The sequence below is a fragment of the Nicotiana tomentosiformis genome, chromosome 9, assembly GCF_000390325.3.
Source record: "Nicotiana tomentosiformis chromosome 9, ASM39032v3, whole genome shotgun sequence".
Classification (NCBI taxonomy): domain Eukaryota; kingdom Viridiplantae; phylum Streptophyta; class Magnoliopsida; order Solanales; family Solanaceae; genus Nicotiana; species Nicotiana tomentosiformis.
Genome location: NC_090820.1, coordinates 5228424 through 5245485, shown reverse-complemented (window position 1 = coordinate 5245485; position 17062 = coordinate 5228424). Strand labels below are relative to the sequence as shown.

Genomic DNA, 17062 nt, shown 5'->3' with positions numbered 1-17062 from the left:
TAAAATAAAAATCGAAATTCAAAAAAATATTTTTTTTTCTTCTTTAGAAGTATTTCTTTTAAAATATTCTCAAAAAAAATCAAAATCCAAAAAAAAATATTTTCTTTCTTTCGAAAACTAACAAAAAAAAATATACTAAAAAAATCAAAATCCAAAAATATTTTTTTTATTCTTAAAGAAGTTTTCCTTTCAAAATTTTCCCAAGACAATAAAAAATAAATATATAAATAAAATTCAAAATTCAAAAATATTTTTCTTGTTAGAAGTTTTCGTGGTCTGTTTTGTATATGAGTAAAAAAAAGAGTTAGTTTATTTACTATTCCTGATCTTCTCTTGAACTACATAATGATCTGATTCATGCAGCGTCATAATACATAGGCAATCCCCATCGGATTCGATCATAGCCATAAATAAAATTGAATAAAAAAATCAACCGAAAAAAAAGAAAAAGAAATTGAGTGAAAAAGAAAGAAAAGAGTGACAAAAAATAACAAAGAAAAACAAAAAGCGAAAAACAACAAAAAGAGAAAGAAAAAGAAATCAAGATATGAAAAAAAAAAAAAAAAGCCTCCCTAGAACGAATCAGTTCACCCATGTTGGTGAATCATACTAGAGCTTGTTCCAAAAGCTAGTCAGGCTAGGTCTACTGCAGCCAGTAGCCCCGAACCGGCCAAACCCTAAGTCACCTTTGCACCGGGCTAATGCTAGATGTGAATATCACTCTGGAGCAGTGAGACATGATACGGAACATTGTTGGACTCTTAAGAGAGCAGTGGAAGACCTCATCGAGGTCAAGGCAATAGTGCTTAGGGATGAAGAGGCCCATAATATGATGAATAATCCTCTGCCTACTCACACCAATGGGCCAGTAGTCGGAATGATCTGTGAAGATAAGGAATTTGATCTGGCACTAAAGGCCATTGCAGCCATTGCCGAGACAGAAGAAAAGCCAAAAAATGGTCGCCAAGCCTGAAAGTCCTCCATCAGACGGGAGTCTCGGTAGCCAGTCTTGCTATCCTTTATGTTTTCGGATTTTCTCAGGTTGTGATCCGGATGTTATACTTTATTGTCTTACTTTCCAATATAAACTCTTCTATCTTTAAAATTCAAAAAAATAAATAAATCAAAAACATAAAATAAAAATCAAATGAAATTAATATTTCGCTGTCGAGGAATGTCTCTTTTCTTAATCTTGTCACTTTTCTTATTCTCTTTTTAGTTCTATTAATACAGATTTTAATAACATGACATACTTGCAGACTTCATGCCCAGATCCTAAAATGCTGTCAGACTTTGAAATAATGATTCAAGAGTCAGGATGCAATGAAGATAAGCTTAAGGAAATAAAATAAAGAATCGGAACAGCTAAAGGAAAGTTGGCTCCAAATTGGAAAGGTTCATACATTGTAACAAGAGTACTGCCAAAAGAGTGCTTTGTATTTGGGAGATATTGAAGAACATGTATCCGTGCCAGCTGTCAATACAGACGCGATCAAAAGGTATTATATTTGACCCTTTTACATAACTTTAATGCTTTCTGATTAGGATGACAAACGCTTTCATTCTTACTACCCAAACACTATCAACCCTTTGCAAACTCTTTGAGCCGGTTACCTTTTCTTTGATTACCCTCTTTGGAACCTGAAAGCATTATTGAAAAAAAAAGGAAAAAAATAGAGACTAAAGAAAATGAAAAAAAGGAAAAGGAAAGAAAAAAAAGAAAAAGAAAACAAAACAAAATAGAAGAAAAAGAAAACAAAACAAAAATCCAAACAAGTTCTTGTTAATTGAACTACGTTCGACTTGATTCCGAAAGGATACGTAGGCAGCCTCTCTCTGGGGTTCAGTCACATTAAAACAAAAATTCACATTCTCCCAAAAGTTGAAATTAGGGCAGATGTTACAATAGTTCGGCGATGGTTTCACCTGAAAGGTCCCAAAGTTGTAATTCAATCCAAATTCTTTTTACCCAAATCCTTTTCAAGTCCTTCGTATCAATCAACGAGAATGTTCAAGAATTGGAGGATACAATCATTTGGATCTGATGCAACCAAAATGAGAGAAATAAAATAAGAGAGTCTTATTGATGAAAACCCTCATGGACACCATAGGGCGATGACGAGCAGAGAAAATGAAAATGAGAGAGTCTTGTAGTGAAAACTCGCAAAGAGCACTATAAGGCGATGGTGAGAAAAGAAATGAGAGAGGCCAGTTAGCGAAAACCCGCAAAGGATGCTACTAGCCAAATGAGGGTCTTTGATACTTCGATATGAGCACAACTAAGGCAGTTTCAAGATGAACATTTGCGACAGATTTTTGAGAATTAGACAGCTCAGACGGATCAAGCGTCCAGCCCAAAATGCATGTCATGATTCATTGAAGTCGGCACATACCTCTAGATAAGTCTCCCTATTCCCCTCCCCCGAAAGGGGAACCTTTTGTTTTGACACAATTCCTTTTTTTTTTCTCACATTCAATTGCTTTTCTATTTTAACCCATAATTTTTCGTTGATTCATTTTTCGGTCTAATCTTGCATCAAAAGCAAAGAAAAGAAATGGCTGCAAAATTGACTACAGTTTCCCTGTAATACCAAGCATAATTTGGGGCATATACGGCATTGATGAAGGCACGAATCTATCTGTGATCTCTTTTGATAAGACGAACAAAGCGTCTCAAAGAAACTGAAAAAGGTCGCCTAAGCAAGACTTGCTTCGTGGGGAAAGTTGATAAGCACTACAGACACGAACTGGTACTAGTTGCAAGACAACTAAGTTCTATTTTAAAGGAAATTTGCCTTGCCTTAGGGACAAGGGTTGGCGGTACCATAGACATCCGAATATGAAACAGTCGGGGGCAACATCGGAGAGCCAAAGTTTCCAAGAAGCTATACAGAGTATCCAAGCATCTCAATACCATACTGGAAGAATCAGTTCTTCTACAGCAGTGACCGTAACTTCAAGATACTTAGGGTATCAAGGCCGCAAACCAACCACCACTTTGAAAACTCACAATTTTTCTTTGTTTAAATCAGGAACAAAGCAATGCAGAATGGCGATTCTCAAAGGACGAATATCACCAAAGGTAAGTCCCTCAAAATCTCCATTTTATTTTATTTTTCAGCATGCATCACTTCTGTCTATACCTTTCATTTTTATAGCTTAACCCAGGTAGAACCGTTTCGCCTAGGGGGATCCAGCTCATAGTTCCTAGTAGAAATAATCTTCGCTCAGGTTATTTTACGTAGCTTAACCCAGGTAGAACCTTTTCTCCTAGGGGGATCCAGCTCATAGTTCCGGGTAGAAGTACTCTTCACTCAGGTTGTTTTACGTAGCTTAACCCAAGTAGAACCTTTTCGCCTAGAGGGATCTAGCTCATAGTTCCGGGTAGAAGTACTCTTCGCTCAGGTTATTTTACGTAGCTTAACCCAGGTAGAACCTTTTCGCCTAGGGGGATCCAGCTCATAGTTCCGGGTAGAAGTACTCTTCGCCCAGGCTGTTTTTCGTAGCTTAACCCAGGTAAAACCTTTTCGCCTAGGGGGATCCAGCTCATATTTCCGGGTAGAAGTACTTTTCGTCCAGGCTTGATTTTCTTAGCTTAACCCAGGTAGAACCTTTTTTCCTAGGGGGGTCCTGCTCATAGTTCCGGGTAGAAGTACTCTTCGCTCAGGCTATTTTACGTAGCTTAACCCAGGTAGAACCTATTTGCCTAGGGTGATCCAGCTCATAGTTACGGGTAGAAGTACTCTTCGCTTGGGCTTGTTTTTCTTAGCTTAACCCAGGTAGAACCTTTTTGCCTGGGGGATCCTGCTCATAGTTCCGGGTAAAAGTACTCTTCGCTTAGGTTGTTTTATGTAGCTTAACTCAGGTAGAACCTTTTCTCCTAGGGTGATCCAGCTCATAGTCCCGGGTAGAAGTACTCTTCGCTCAGGTTGTTTTACGTAGCTTAACCCCGGTAGAATCTTTTCACCTAGGGGGATCCAGCTCATAGTTCCGGGTAGAAGTGTTATTCGCCCAGGCTTGTTTTTCTTAGCTTAACCCAGGTAGAACCTTTTTGCCTAGGGGGATCCAGCTCATAGTTTTTGGGTAGAAGTACTCTTCGCCCAGGGTATTTTTCGTAGCTTAACCCAGGTAGAACCTTTTCGCCTAGGGCGATCCAGATCATAGTTTCCAGGTAGAAGTACTCTTCGCTTAGGATGTTTACGTATCTTAACCCAGGTAGAACCTTTTCGCCTAGGGAGATCCAACTCATAGTTCCGGGTAGTACTCTTCGCTCAGGTTATTTTACGTAGCTTAACCCAGATAGAAACTTTTCGCCTAGTGGGATCCAGCTCATATTCCGGGTAGAAATAATTTTCGCCCAGGCTCGCTTTTCGCAGTTTAACCCAGGTAGAACCTTTTTACCCAAGGGATTCATTTTCATTTTAGTAATACATGGCACCAACCCCTAGTTACATTTCTTTTCCGTAATACAGGGTGTCATCCCCTGGTTACAATTCCTTTCAGTAATACAGGGTACCAACTCCTGATTACATTCTTTTTCCGTAATACAGGGTATCAACCCCTTGTTACATTTACTTACCAGTATCAGGGTACACCAATCCCTAGTCGCTTTTCCAATATAGGGTCTCCACTCCTTAGTTTCTTTTATTTTAGACATAGGGTCTCCATTCCCTAGTCTCTGTCTTTTTTTCGGGGTACACCATTCCCGACCTTTTATTGCTTTCAATAAAGAACTAATTTAGAATTTTGTTACAATAACTCACGAAATTTTTCTAGTGCAAACTGGGGCAGAAAAAATTTGTTTGTTTGTTTGTTTTGGTATCTGAGTAGGTTTTACCTCGAGGCACATGGTTTGAGATGGCCAAAAGAAGAAGTCTCAATTCAAAATAAAAGAAAAGAAAAAATAGGTGAATCCAAAATGCAAAAGCAGTTGAAAAGATGTGGAATGCTCAAGACATGACTGAAGCCACGAGCATTGGAGTCCCGTTTTGATTAGAAGACGCTATAGAACAATGAACTAGCACCTACAACTAGCGAGCATCAAGGCTTAGATCAGAGTCTACATGAAGAACCAGCCAAGATTCAAGATCAAGTTTCAGAAGACTCATAGATAGGAATCTTGTAACTCATAGCTGATAGGTTTGTTTAGTTTTTTTTTTTTTTTATATATAATAGCAGGATCACGAACCGGAGCCTCGACGGAACCTCATTCGACTCCTCAACTCATCATTCCACCATTCTCCTTGAACTACACGTGACTTGAATCCCCTATAACCCGAGATATGTAGGTAGTCCAAAACCAGGACTCGGTTACACCCTATCTTTTATTTCTTTTCCTTTTGAATAACAGTTTGATCAAAAATTAGTCACATGGCTCACCTAGTCCTTGCCTAAAAACTCTTCATGTTTCCAAGCAAAGAGGGGCAGCTGTGAGCACCTAATATTTGACTATATTTGAATTTTTACCACCTTCTACTATGTAAATATTTTTAGAAATTTAATATATATGTTTTAGCTTTGTTACTTTTTTTAATATAGGGTAAGAATTAAAAATAATTTAAAAGGTCAAATTATTATTATTAGTATTATTTTTATTTTTTATCTTTATTTTAAAATAAAATAAATTTTAAAAAAATGAAACAAATTAAATATTTTATTTTAATTTTTGGATTGGAATAAAATAATAGGAAAATTAAAAGTATGAAATTAAAAAATAAAAGTTAAAGGTAGCTGAAATATTTTTAAAAAAAAAGTAAAATAAAGTAGAAATTAAAAAAAAAAAAAAAAAGCAAGATAAGTGGAAATTAAAAAAAAAAAAGAAAAGTAAAATAAGTGGAAAATAAAAAAGAAAGTAAAGTAAAAAAAGTAAAAAATTAAAAAATAAAAGTAAAGGAAAGTGGGGAATTATTTTTTTTTAAAAAGAAGAAAAATGGGAAGTGGGAATTCTTTTTAATTAAAAAATAATAAAATAATAAAATAATTACAAAAAACTGAAAAAATTCCGAATTTTTTTCTATAAATAGAAGAGAAATGTGAGGAGAAAAGGGGAGGGAGAAAGAGAAAAAAAGAAGGGAGGTGGGAATTGAGAAAAATTATTTTTCTTTTCCTACGCTAAGAGAATTTCTACTCGTGTCATTCTTTCTTTGTCTTTCTTTCAAAATATCCAGCAAGTTATCACCCAAAACCCAACAAAAAATACTTCAAAATATCCCTTTTCACACGCCAAACAGTAGAGTCAATAGTCGAGGTCGAGAATTCCGTTGGAGCTCCGTTCACTAACTTTGATGTTCTTCTTCGCTTATGCTTGTTCGACGTTCGTCTCAGTTGTTGTACATGTTCTTGAAGACTCATTTAATTGAAAATTTTGCATTAAAGGTTTATTCTTTTCTCTGATCTTTTATCTTATTTCATGTGATTTTATTTATTTGCCTTTAAATTTTATAAATAATAATGTAAATTAGTCCTTAAAAATTATATGCTTAATTATGTTTCTGAAAATATGGTATTCAAACTTGCTTTAAAGTTGGGAAGATTTGGACCCTAATAAGTTTGGGCTTCAATTATTAGTCTATAGGGTATTGGTATATGATGGTTTACTTATTCAAATATCTAAAATCATACACTTCTTCCACAAGTAATTTCATAATTCATGACCTCACAATAATCTCAAAGTTTAGGAAGAATAATGTACATCATTAGAGTGCATTAGGCGCGCTTTTAATTAGTTTATCATGATTATATATACGTTCGCGTGACATAATTGTGATTTTCAAAAACCGAACTATGTGCTTGCGCAACTTTGGTCAAAATAATCTTAATATAATAAAATGCTATTAATTGTGTACATGTACGCGTGACATGATTTTGGCACAATAAACAAAACGGATTCACACACGTGATTCGTTTCAAAGATAATTTCATATTTTAATAATTAAAAGCGGATAGATAAAGCATGGAAACCAATAAATCACAGTTTATCCAAAATTAATTCAAGCCAAATGTAGTCAATAAAGAGACCGTGCTAGAACCACGAGACTCGGAGAATGTCTTACACCTTCTCCTCGGCCAACAGAATTCCTTACCCAGATTTTATTTTCGCAGACCAATAATAATAGAGTCAAACCTTCCTTTGACTAGGGATTCAAATAAAAGGTGACTTGGAATACCCAAAAAATCAATTCCAAGTGGCGACTCTGTAAATAAAATAATCTCTATTCAAATTTGTCACTTTAATTGAAAAAACTCTTTAACTCACAACAATCCATAACACATATATCTTTTGGGGCAAAAAGAGGTGTGACATTCATAACTACTGTTTCTGTACAATTGACTGCTCTAAACATTGTTGAATACTTATACCATAATTATTGGCCTAATTAATAACTAAATGTGTTATTTATCTAAAGTATATTATTATCTTTTTGGTAACGAAGTTCGTCATTTCCTTTCATTAATGATGGAAATTCTGAACACTAAATCTATCTTTTCTCTCTTTCGTGAAAAGTTCTGTAGTTTGTGCTGAACCTATGAAAGATTAAGGGTCAACAAAATAATGCTTAAAATTGAGGGCATACAAATGTTCATCATTATTTTTGCTAATTAAAATTGCTTGTGAAAGAGTTGAATAATTTAATTTTAGCATAATCATTATTACAGATAATATATTATTCAAATTTTTCCACGGTCCCCATTTAGCTTTCCATTGAAATATTTGTCGACGACTAACGTGTTGTATGCTATATTTTATAAACCTTGCAGTATGGTCGATCTCGAGCAGAGATTGAATTAATGGCATCTTTTACTCCTATAGTTTGTTAATCATACATTTGTTATATTTTTTGACATTGAAGTCACTATTTGTTATTATCTGAAATTGAAGTCACTGTTTGTTTTTCCATCTTTGATTTTCCTTTATATTTTTTCCACGAGTCTTGCTTTTCCTCATAGAACTTCATTCCTCATACTGCTCAATTGCCTATTCTGCAACATTTCAAAGAAACTTTTAATCCTACTTGCTTGGGTAAATATGTTTGAAGCACACGTTACTTTGATATTAGTACTGAGGACTACGGATTACTACAAGACTAACATCATATAGAAGGTTTAGGGATGAAACAGAAGGAAATGAAAAGGAATATAGGAAAGATTTATTGTGCTGGAAAATGAGTATTTTTCTTTTATTTCTGCATCTTGAAAACTGAAGGCTGTTGTGTGAACATCTGGAATGAGCTATTGCTGGAAAGTAATTAATTCTACATTTAATTTCTTAAATCTCATTCCCAGTGTTCTTTTGATTTTCATTTAGAGTCCTCTACATTTGCTTCTATTATGTTCTGCTGGTACAAATTTATTTCTGAATATAGTGTAACTCTACTTTTTGTTCTTTGTAGATTTTAATCAGAAAATAGTCAAATATATTTCTCTACTGTCAAATATTGTTTAAAATTGTCCTCCGTTATACTATTTAGTCAATTATATCCCTACTGTTATATTTTTGTTCAGATCTACCCCTAATTTAGATGGCTGGCTACATGTCACACTCGAATTCAATTGACCCATCCCAATTTAAAATACAAAATAGTACCTCTTTTATCCGCCCCGGATAATTATCCGACCCTAAACCCCCACCAGACACAATCCCTCACTCTAGGGGTGCTTATCGAATGGATAATTATGCTTAATGATTATCGGATTATAAATGTAGTAATCCACTAGCCATCCAATAAGACAACGAGCGGATTGATATCGGATTAACAATTATCGGGTGGTTATCAGGCGGCTTATCGGCTAAACCAAATAATTTTTTTTGAATAATCATTCAATTAATACCATACAATTTCAAATCAATACCAAATTTTTAATACCATCTAAAATCTAACCAAGTGGTATTTTTGAATTGAAGAGTCTTTAAGACTACTCATACACGTATTAACGAAGTTCAGTAATCAATCAAACATTCGTTCTTCACAAGACAAAAAAGGACATTCGTTCTTCAAGAAAAGCAGACTTTAAAAAAGGACATAAAACCAAACAATCTGGTCAAGTACTTCCAGTTCATTGAACTACAATATGATCACTAATCAATTCCACAAAACTTATCAATCATCCCCCTGTTCATCTAGTAAAAGGTATTAGAACATATAATGGTCACCAACTGTCCACACTTGCTAAGTTGCATGACAAGGAATTGTCCGAGAAAGGATCATCATACTTTAACCCCCTCATTGATAACCTTTCCTTTGAATTCCTCTTCCGTTTGTTCTGTGAGGGAAGAAGTCCAACTGATACAAGTCTTGGCAGCTTTTCCATCTAATATGTAATGCATTCTTAAGTACCTATGGCAGATAGAAATCGATATCAAGCTTGTTTTGGTCAAACAAACTATAAATACATAGGGGTTTCAATACTTTATATACATAGGGGTAAAAGTATAAATATAAAAAAATTTAACGGGTTAACGGTTTACCCGATAAGAAAATTAAGTAATCTGCCCCCAAACCGTTAAGCCGTTAATTATAAAATTTCAATCTGTTCACCATCCATTACTCTGATATCAATAAGCAAATAGGCTATCGGTTCGGCTAACGGTTTCGGTTCGATTTCGAATAGCCCTACCTCCCTCCCTCACCTTTCTTCCCTCTTCTCTTTTCTTTCCTCACCTCACACCAAAACCACCGGAAAACATGGTATCTCACCGGAAAATTCCTCTAGCGGTACTAACCTTCACTATACCGGCCCCCTCTTCATCTCCCTTCTTCTCTTCTTCTTTTTCTTCATGTTTTATCATCCAAACAATAACCCCGTTCCACCAACAAGCAAATGGAATCGGTGAAACTCGCCGAAAAAATCACAAGGTGACTATCTCTACTCTCTCTCACTGTTTTCCCTCTTTATTTTTATAATCACCATGAAAACCGGCGAGATCCACTATAGATCTTGACCAAAAAATGGCCAAACCACCACTGCGTTACCCCCTTCCTTCATTTTCTTCTACTTATTTTCTTTTTCTTCTTTGCAATTTGTTGGATCTAACAAAATGGAGGTTTTTTCATTTTTTGAACATCGCTGCACAGTCCACATTTCACTGTTGCTTTCAAGACCATCAAGTTGCTACAGAACTTTTAGGCTCACATTTCGCTGATCGAAATTCCTTTTTTCTAGCATGAAATTTAGAGGCTTTATTTTGAATACAAAAAAAGAAAAAGATAGTCTTGAAATTTGGGGTGAAGATGACAATGGAGCAGTGCGATAATGGGTGAAGAAGATTTTGAAAGCTTGAAATAGTTTTCTTTTTCTTTTTCCTTATCTCAAAGTTGGGAAAATGGGTAACGGGTAAAAATATTGGAGGCGGGTCGGGTATTAAAATTTAGATTGGGTCTTTTTTATCTTGACGTGGCATGTGGTATTCCGTCAAAATTAGGGTATTTTTGAACCAAAGTGTCGGTAGGGACCTAGATAACCAGATAGTGTAATGGGGGATAAGTTTAAACAATATTTGAAAGTAGAGAAATATATTTGACCCTTTTCTAATTTTAAATTGTAGGAGCGTTTATATATTCATTTACAAATAGTATTTCTTTCTAAAATTTTACATAGAATCAATGCACAATAACAATTAGGGATATATATGGACCGGGTTGGTTCGATTTTTATAAAAACCAAACCAAACCAACTATATCATTTTGGATTGGTTCGGTATTGTCGGATTTTCGAATTTTTTTGTTACATGAATATTATGTCAATAACTAAAAAAAAGTATGATCATATGTTTGTCAATCTTTTTAATTTTTATTAAATATATATTTACTTATAAAAAATTTAAGTAAATATAAATATTAATATGATACCTAAATAATGATATGTTATATTTAATTTTCAATTATCGAAATACCACTTCAAATTCGAAAAAGATATAAGAATTTAATAGATCTTGACATATAAAGGAAGAACAAAGAGATTGTCGCATTTCAATAACACTTGATAAGAAAGTGATCATACAACACATTATTTAAAGTTACTAAATAATGGACCACTTCATATTCTATTAAGTATTACATCCCATAAGAGAATCCCAAATATTTCTAAACAATTTTTAAAGAAAATTCTATATAAAATCTTAAAAGTATATAAAAAATTATATATTTATATGTTGGTTTGGTTCGAAATTTTTTACTCAATACCAAACTAAATCAAAGCAAATCTCATATGGGTTTTTTAATCGGTTTTGTTTGGATTTTCGATTTGGTGCGATTTTTCGATTCGGTTTATACATCCCTAACCACGATAATGCCGCAATGCTCATGTCACGACCCGAAAATTCCCACCTTCGGGACCGTGATGACTCCTAACATTTCACTTGCTCACATTTTAATCCATTTTTCACATAAAAACTTTTCAAAAATTATACGGACTACGCACGAGAGTCGATGAATGATAAATAGTATTTTTCGAGGTCTTAGAACACAGAATTAATTATTAAATTTAAAGATGACCTTTTGGGTCATCACGACTCAATAACTAGTATATACCATTTTCGAGTTTTACGGGCTGTCTATATAGTATTTACTGTTTTATTCATATACAATTTTGTTAATTTTTTGGTGATATTTTGAGTTTTGTACCTAACAGGAGGAAAAATTTATATATGTTTATAATGCATGAAAATCGTATCTCTTCAATCTCGATTAAGTTTATAACAAGATCATATGATATTTTTACTATTTTCTTAAATGACCGTGTGAAGCGCGAAAAAATGCACTAGTTTATATACAAATTAAAAAAAGGGCAGCGGTGCACAAAGCATCATGCGTCGTACCTTAAGAGATGTGACATAAACAACTTACCATAATGCAATCATTATTGTCTGCTTCCATTAATAGAACATGTGACTTATATATAAGTCACACGAAAATAATTTTACCGTTGTTTCAAGACTCTCATTTAAAAATATTTATATATAATCAAGATAAATACTATGAGGACGGGGGTGGGTGTGGGCGAGGGGGTTTTGCGGTTGGGGGCGAGGGGGTAAGCCAGTAAATGCTTTCTTTATTCGTATAGTGTACTTCTTCTTGAGGTTTCTCATTGGATGTTATGGATTTGAGCTATATAGCAGGAAATAATGTTATTAATAAAGTCAAGTTGGTTTGTGTTCAGTAGTTTTAGGGGTTGGTATACTTCCAAATTTAAAAAAAAGGATCTTACGTTTTAAAGTAGTTCTTAGCCTGATATTTTGATCAAGATATAAGATAATGAAGAATATGGTGAATTTCCAATAAGAATTTAACAACTTTCAATAACCTTTTCTTCTTTTTGTATATTTTCCTCTACTGACGTACTGATCCTCTTGGCCAAAGTTTTCGTGTCTAGATCATACGCGTCCCTCTATGTTATCACTTATCCATTTAGGCTTGAAGTGATTTCTTTATCAACTATCGATTCAATATAAAGTAGTAAAATTTTAATCATGTTATAAAATAAAAACTTTAAAGTAAAGACAAGTATAGAGAGAAACTGATATATTATTCAAACTTCAAACTTATGTACATAATGAACTGAAAACTCCTCTATTTATAGAAGAAAGGAAGCAGCTGCGAGGCTTTTCAGGAAGCAGCTGCAAGGCTTTTCTTTAGCTGCTTGTAAGCTGTCTGCATGAGCTGCTTGCAACCTGCCTGTTTAATAAGAAGCTGTTGCAAATCATTTCATTGAGTTGCTTGCAACCTGCCTGCATCAACTGCTTGTAGATAAACTTCAACAGAGTACTAAATGGATAATCTTCTTCAGGAAGATTATCTATAGCGGAGTAATAAATAAACATTCACAATATAATTATTTTTATAACACTCCCCCTTGGATGTTCATTAAAAGGTATTGTGCCTCGTTAAAATCTTACTAGGAAAAACCCAGTGGAAAAATCCTAGTAAAGGAAAAAGAGTACACATATTTAGTAATACGCATTTCTAGCTGCCTCGTTAAAAACTTTATAAGGAAAACCCTGTGGGAAAAAATCTTAGTAAGAAAAAAAGAGTATATCGCGTATTTTACTCCCCCTCATAAAAACCTTGTTTCAAATATTTGAGTCTTCGCATTCCAACCTTGTACACCATCTTCTCAAAAGTTGAAGTTGGCAAAGATTTAGTGAATAAATCTGCCGGATTGTCACTTGAACGGATTTGCTGCACATCAATGTTACCATTTTTCTGAAGATCGTGTGTGTAGAATAATTTTGGTGAAATGTGCTTCGTTATATCTCCTTTTATAAATCCTCCCTTCAATTGGGCTATGCATGCAGCATTGTCTTCGTTTAAAATTGTGGATCTTTTATCACACTCCAAACCATATTTTTCTTGAATAAAATGAATCACTGATCTCAACCATATGCATTCCCTACTTGCTTCATGAATAGCTATTATCTCAGCATAATTTAAAGAAGTAGCAACAATTGACTGCTTTGTGGAGCGCCATGATATGACAGTACCTCCATATGTAAATACGTACCCGATTTGAGATCGAGCTTTATGGGGATCAGATAAATAACCTGCATCTGCATAACCAACAAGATTTGCACTACCTTTGTTAGCATAAAACAAACCCATATCAAGAGTTCCCTTTAAATATCGCAAAATATGCTTAATCTCATTCCAATATCTCCGAGTAGGAGAAAAACTATATCTTGCTAGTAAATTAACAGAAAATGCTATGTCAGGCCTTGTAGTATTAGCAAGATACATAAGTGCACCAATTGCACTAAGATAGGGTGTTTCGGGACCAAGGAGTTCATCATCCTCTTCTGGAGGTCGGAACGGGTCCTTATTCACTTCAAGTGATCGAACAATCATTGGTGTACTCAATGGGTGCGCTTTGTCCATGTAAAAGCGTTTTACGACCCTTTTTGTATAGGCAGATTGATGCATAAAGATCTCGTTTGCTAAATGTTCAATTTGCAATCCAAGACAAAGTTTTATTTTTCCAAGATCTTTCATCTCAAATTCTTTCTTAAAATATTCAATTGCCTTTTGAAGCTCTTCTGGAGTTCCAACAAGATTTATGTCATCAACATAAACAACAAGTATAACAAATTCTGATGTCATTTTCTTTATAAAAATACATGGACAAATAACATCATTTATGTAACCCTCTTTCAGTAAATATTCTCTAAGGCGATTATACCACATGCGCTCAGATTGCTTTAAACCGTACAAAGATCTTTGTAATCTGATTGAATATATTTCCCGAGATTTCGAATATGCTTCAGGCATTTTAAGTCCTTCAGGGATTTTCATGTAAATCTCATTATCAAGTGACCCGTACAGATAAGATGAAACCACATCCATCATATGTATTTCAAGTCTTTCACGTAAGGCTAAACTGATCAGATATCAAAATGTTATGGCATCCATAACTGGTAAATATGTTTCTTCATAATCGACTCCAGGTCGTTGTGAGAATCCTTGTGTGACAAGGCGAGCCTTGTATCTTTCAACTTCATTTTTGTCATTCCTTTTTCGCACAAAAACCCATTTATGACCAACTGGTTTTACACCAACAGGTGTTTGGACTACTGGTCTAAAGACCTCTCTTTTAGCAAGTGCGTTCAATTCTGATTGAATTGCCCCTTGCCATTTTAGCTAATCAGATCTTTGTTGACATTCTTCGACAGATCGGGGTTCACAATCCTCACTGTCTTGCATAATGTTAAGTGCAACATTATATGCAAAAATATTATCCACCACTATTTTAGATCGATTTAAATTAATCCCATCATCATTAGAACTTATTAAAAGTTCCTCACTCACTTGAGTCTCAGGTTCATTGATTTCTTCAGGAATCTCAGAACTAATCAGATCTTGGGTCTCTTCAGGAGATCCCTTCATAATATCATTTTGATCATTTGTCAATTTTCTTTTTCTAGGATTTCGATCCTTAGAACCCAAAGGCCTACCACGCTTCAGGCGTGCTTTAGGTTCACTAGTTCTTATGCTAGTAGATGGTCCTGCTGGGACATTAATTGTACAGGCACATTCTCTGCAGGGATATGTGATTTAGTTATCCTTTTCAAATCATTAAACGCGTCTGGTATTTGATTTGCTATATTTTGTAAATGGATGATCTTTTGGACCTCCTGATTACATATATGGGTACGTGGATCAAAATGAGATAATGATGAAACTTTCCACACAATTTCTCTTTTGATTTCCTTTTTCTCTCTCCCTAATTGTGGAAAATGTGTTTCATCAAATCGACAATCTACAAATCGAGCAGTAAATAAATCTCCCGTCAATGGTTCAAGATAGAGAATAATAGAGGGTGATTCAAACCCAATATATACTCCTAACCTTCTTTGGGGCCCCATCTTACTGTGCTGTGGTGGTGCTACTGGCACATATACAGCACATCCAAAAATTCGTAGATGGACAATATTTGGTTCATGACCAAAAACTAATTGTGACGGAGAATATTTATTATAATGTGTTAGTCTGAGACGGATAAGTGATCTTGCGTGCAAGATAGCATGGCCCCAAACAGTAGTGGGCAATTTTATTTTCATAAGTAGTGGTCTTGCTATCAATTGCAGCAGTTTAATAAATGACTCTGCATGGCCATTTTGAGTATGAACATAAGCTACAGGATGTTTAACTTTTATTCCAACTGATAGACAGTAATTATCAAAAGCTTGAGATGAGAATTCTCCAGCATTATCAAGGCGAATAGCCTTTATAGGATAATCTGGGAATTGTGCCCTTAATCGAATTATTTTGGCTAATAACTTTGCAAACGCCAGGTTGCGAGATGATAGTAGGCAAACATGAGACCATCTTGAAGATGCATCTATTAGGACCATAAAATATCTAAACAGCCCACTTGGTGGGTAAATAAGTCCACAGATATCCCCATGTATACATTCTAAAAAGGTAGGGGACTCAATGCCAACCTTTATTGGTGATGGTCTAATGATCATTTTGCCTTGATAACAAGCATCACAAGAAAATTCATCATTTGTAAGAATCTTCAGGTTCTTTAATGGATGCCCACTTGAATTTTCAGTAATTCATCTCATCATTATTGATCTAGGATGGCCCAAACGGCTATGCCAAAGCACAAAAGTATTTGAATCAGTAAACTTCTGGTTTACGATAGAGTGTGCTTCAACTGTACTAATCTTTGAATAGTATAAGCCAAAAGATAAAGTTGGTAACTTTTTTACAATGCATTTCTGGCCAAAAATATTCTTTGTAATACAAAGATATTCCACGTTCATTTCATCTATTGTCTCAACATGATACTCATTTCGGCGGATATCTATAAAACTCAACAAGTTTCTTCGCGACTTGGAGGAGAATAATGCATTGTCTATAATAAGTTTTGTTCCCTTAGACAAAAATACAATAGCTCTTCCGGAGCCTTTAATCAAACTTATATTACCAGAAATTATAGAAACATTTGCTTTTTTCTTAAGCAAATAAGAAAAGTATTTCTGATCTTTGAATATGGCATGAGTTGTTCCACTATCAATTACACAAATATCTTCATGATTGGTCTTTGATCCAAACATAATTTGAGGATTATCCATATTCTTCAAAATAACATAAACAAAATAAATATGATAGTAAACATTATTATCAAAGCATAACTTTTATTTATGTATAACAATTACATAACCATACTATCTACTACAAACAACAAAAATTAAAATATTTATATTTCTACAGATTCACTACCGATCATACGACTTGTTTTTCCTTTTGAGATTGCAAAATAATCAGCTACATCCAAATGCATGAAGTCTAAATTATCTTCAGAAATAAAATTTGTTTCAGCATTTTTCTCTATCTTCTTCAGGGAGGCTTGATACAGCTCAACCAGGTGCTTTGGTGTACGACATGTACGTGACCAGTGCCCTTTTCCTCCACATCTATAGCATGCATTTTCTGGCTTTGCTTCGTGTACCGCTTCATGCTTTTGTTCCTTCCCTTTCCACTGCTGGTGGTGAGGAGGGTTCTTTGGTGTATTGTTATTACCACGATTAGAGTTTCCTCCCCGACCACGGCCATAACCACGACTG

At 34.6% G+C, this 17062-nt stretch overlaps 1 long non-coding RNA gene across 1 annotated transcript; it reads right to left on the bottom strand.

The window, feature by feature from the left end:
• Positions 1-8875: 8875 nt before the first annotated feature.
• On the bottom strand, positions 8876-10312 carry LOC117276498 (uncharacterized). The gene is made up of 2 exons (XR_004506753.2): positions 9467-10312; positions 8876-9335 (listed from the first exon to the last, which is right to left on the bottom strand). It is a non-coding gene; the product is annotated as an uncharacterized lncRNA (long non-coding RNA).
• Positions 10313-17062: the final 6750 nt, after the last annotated feature.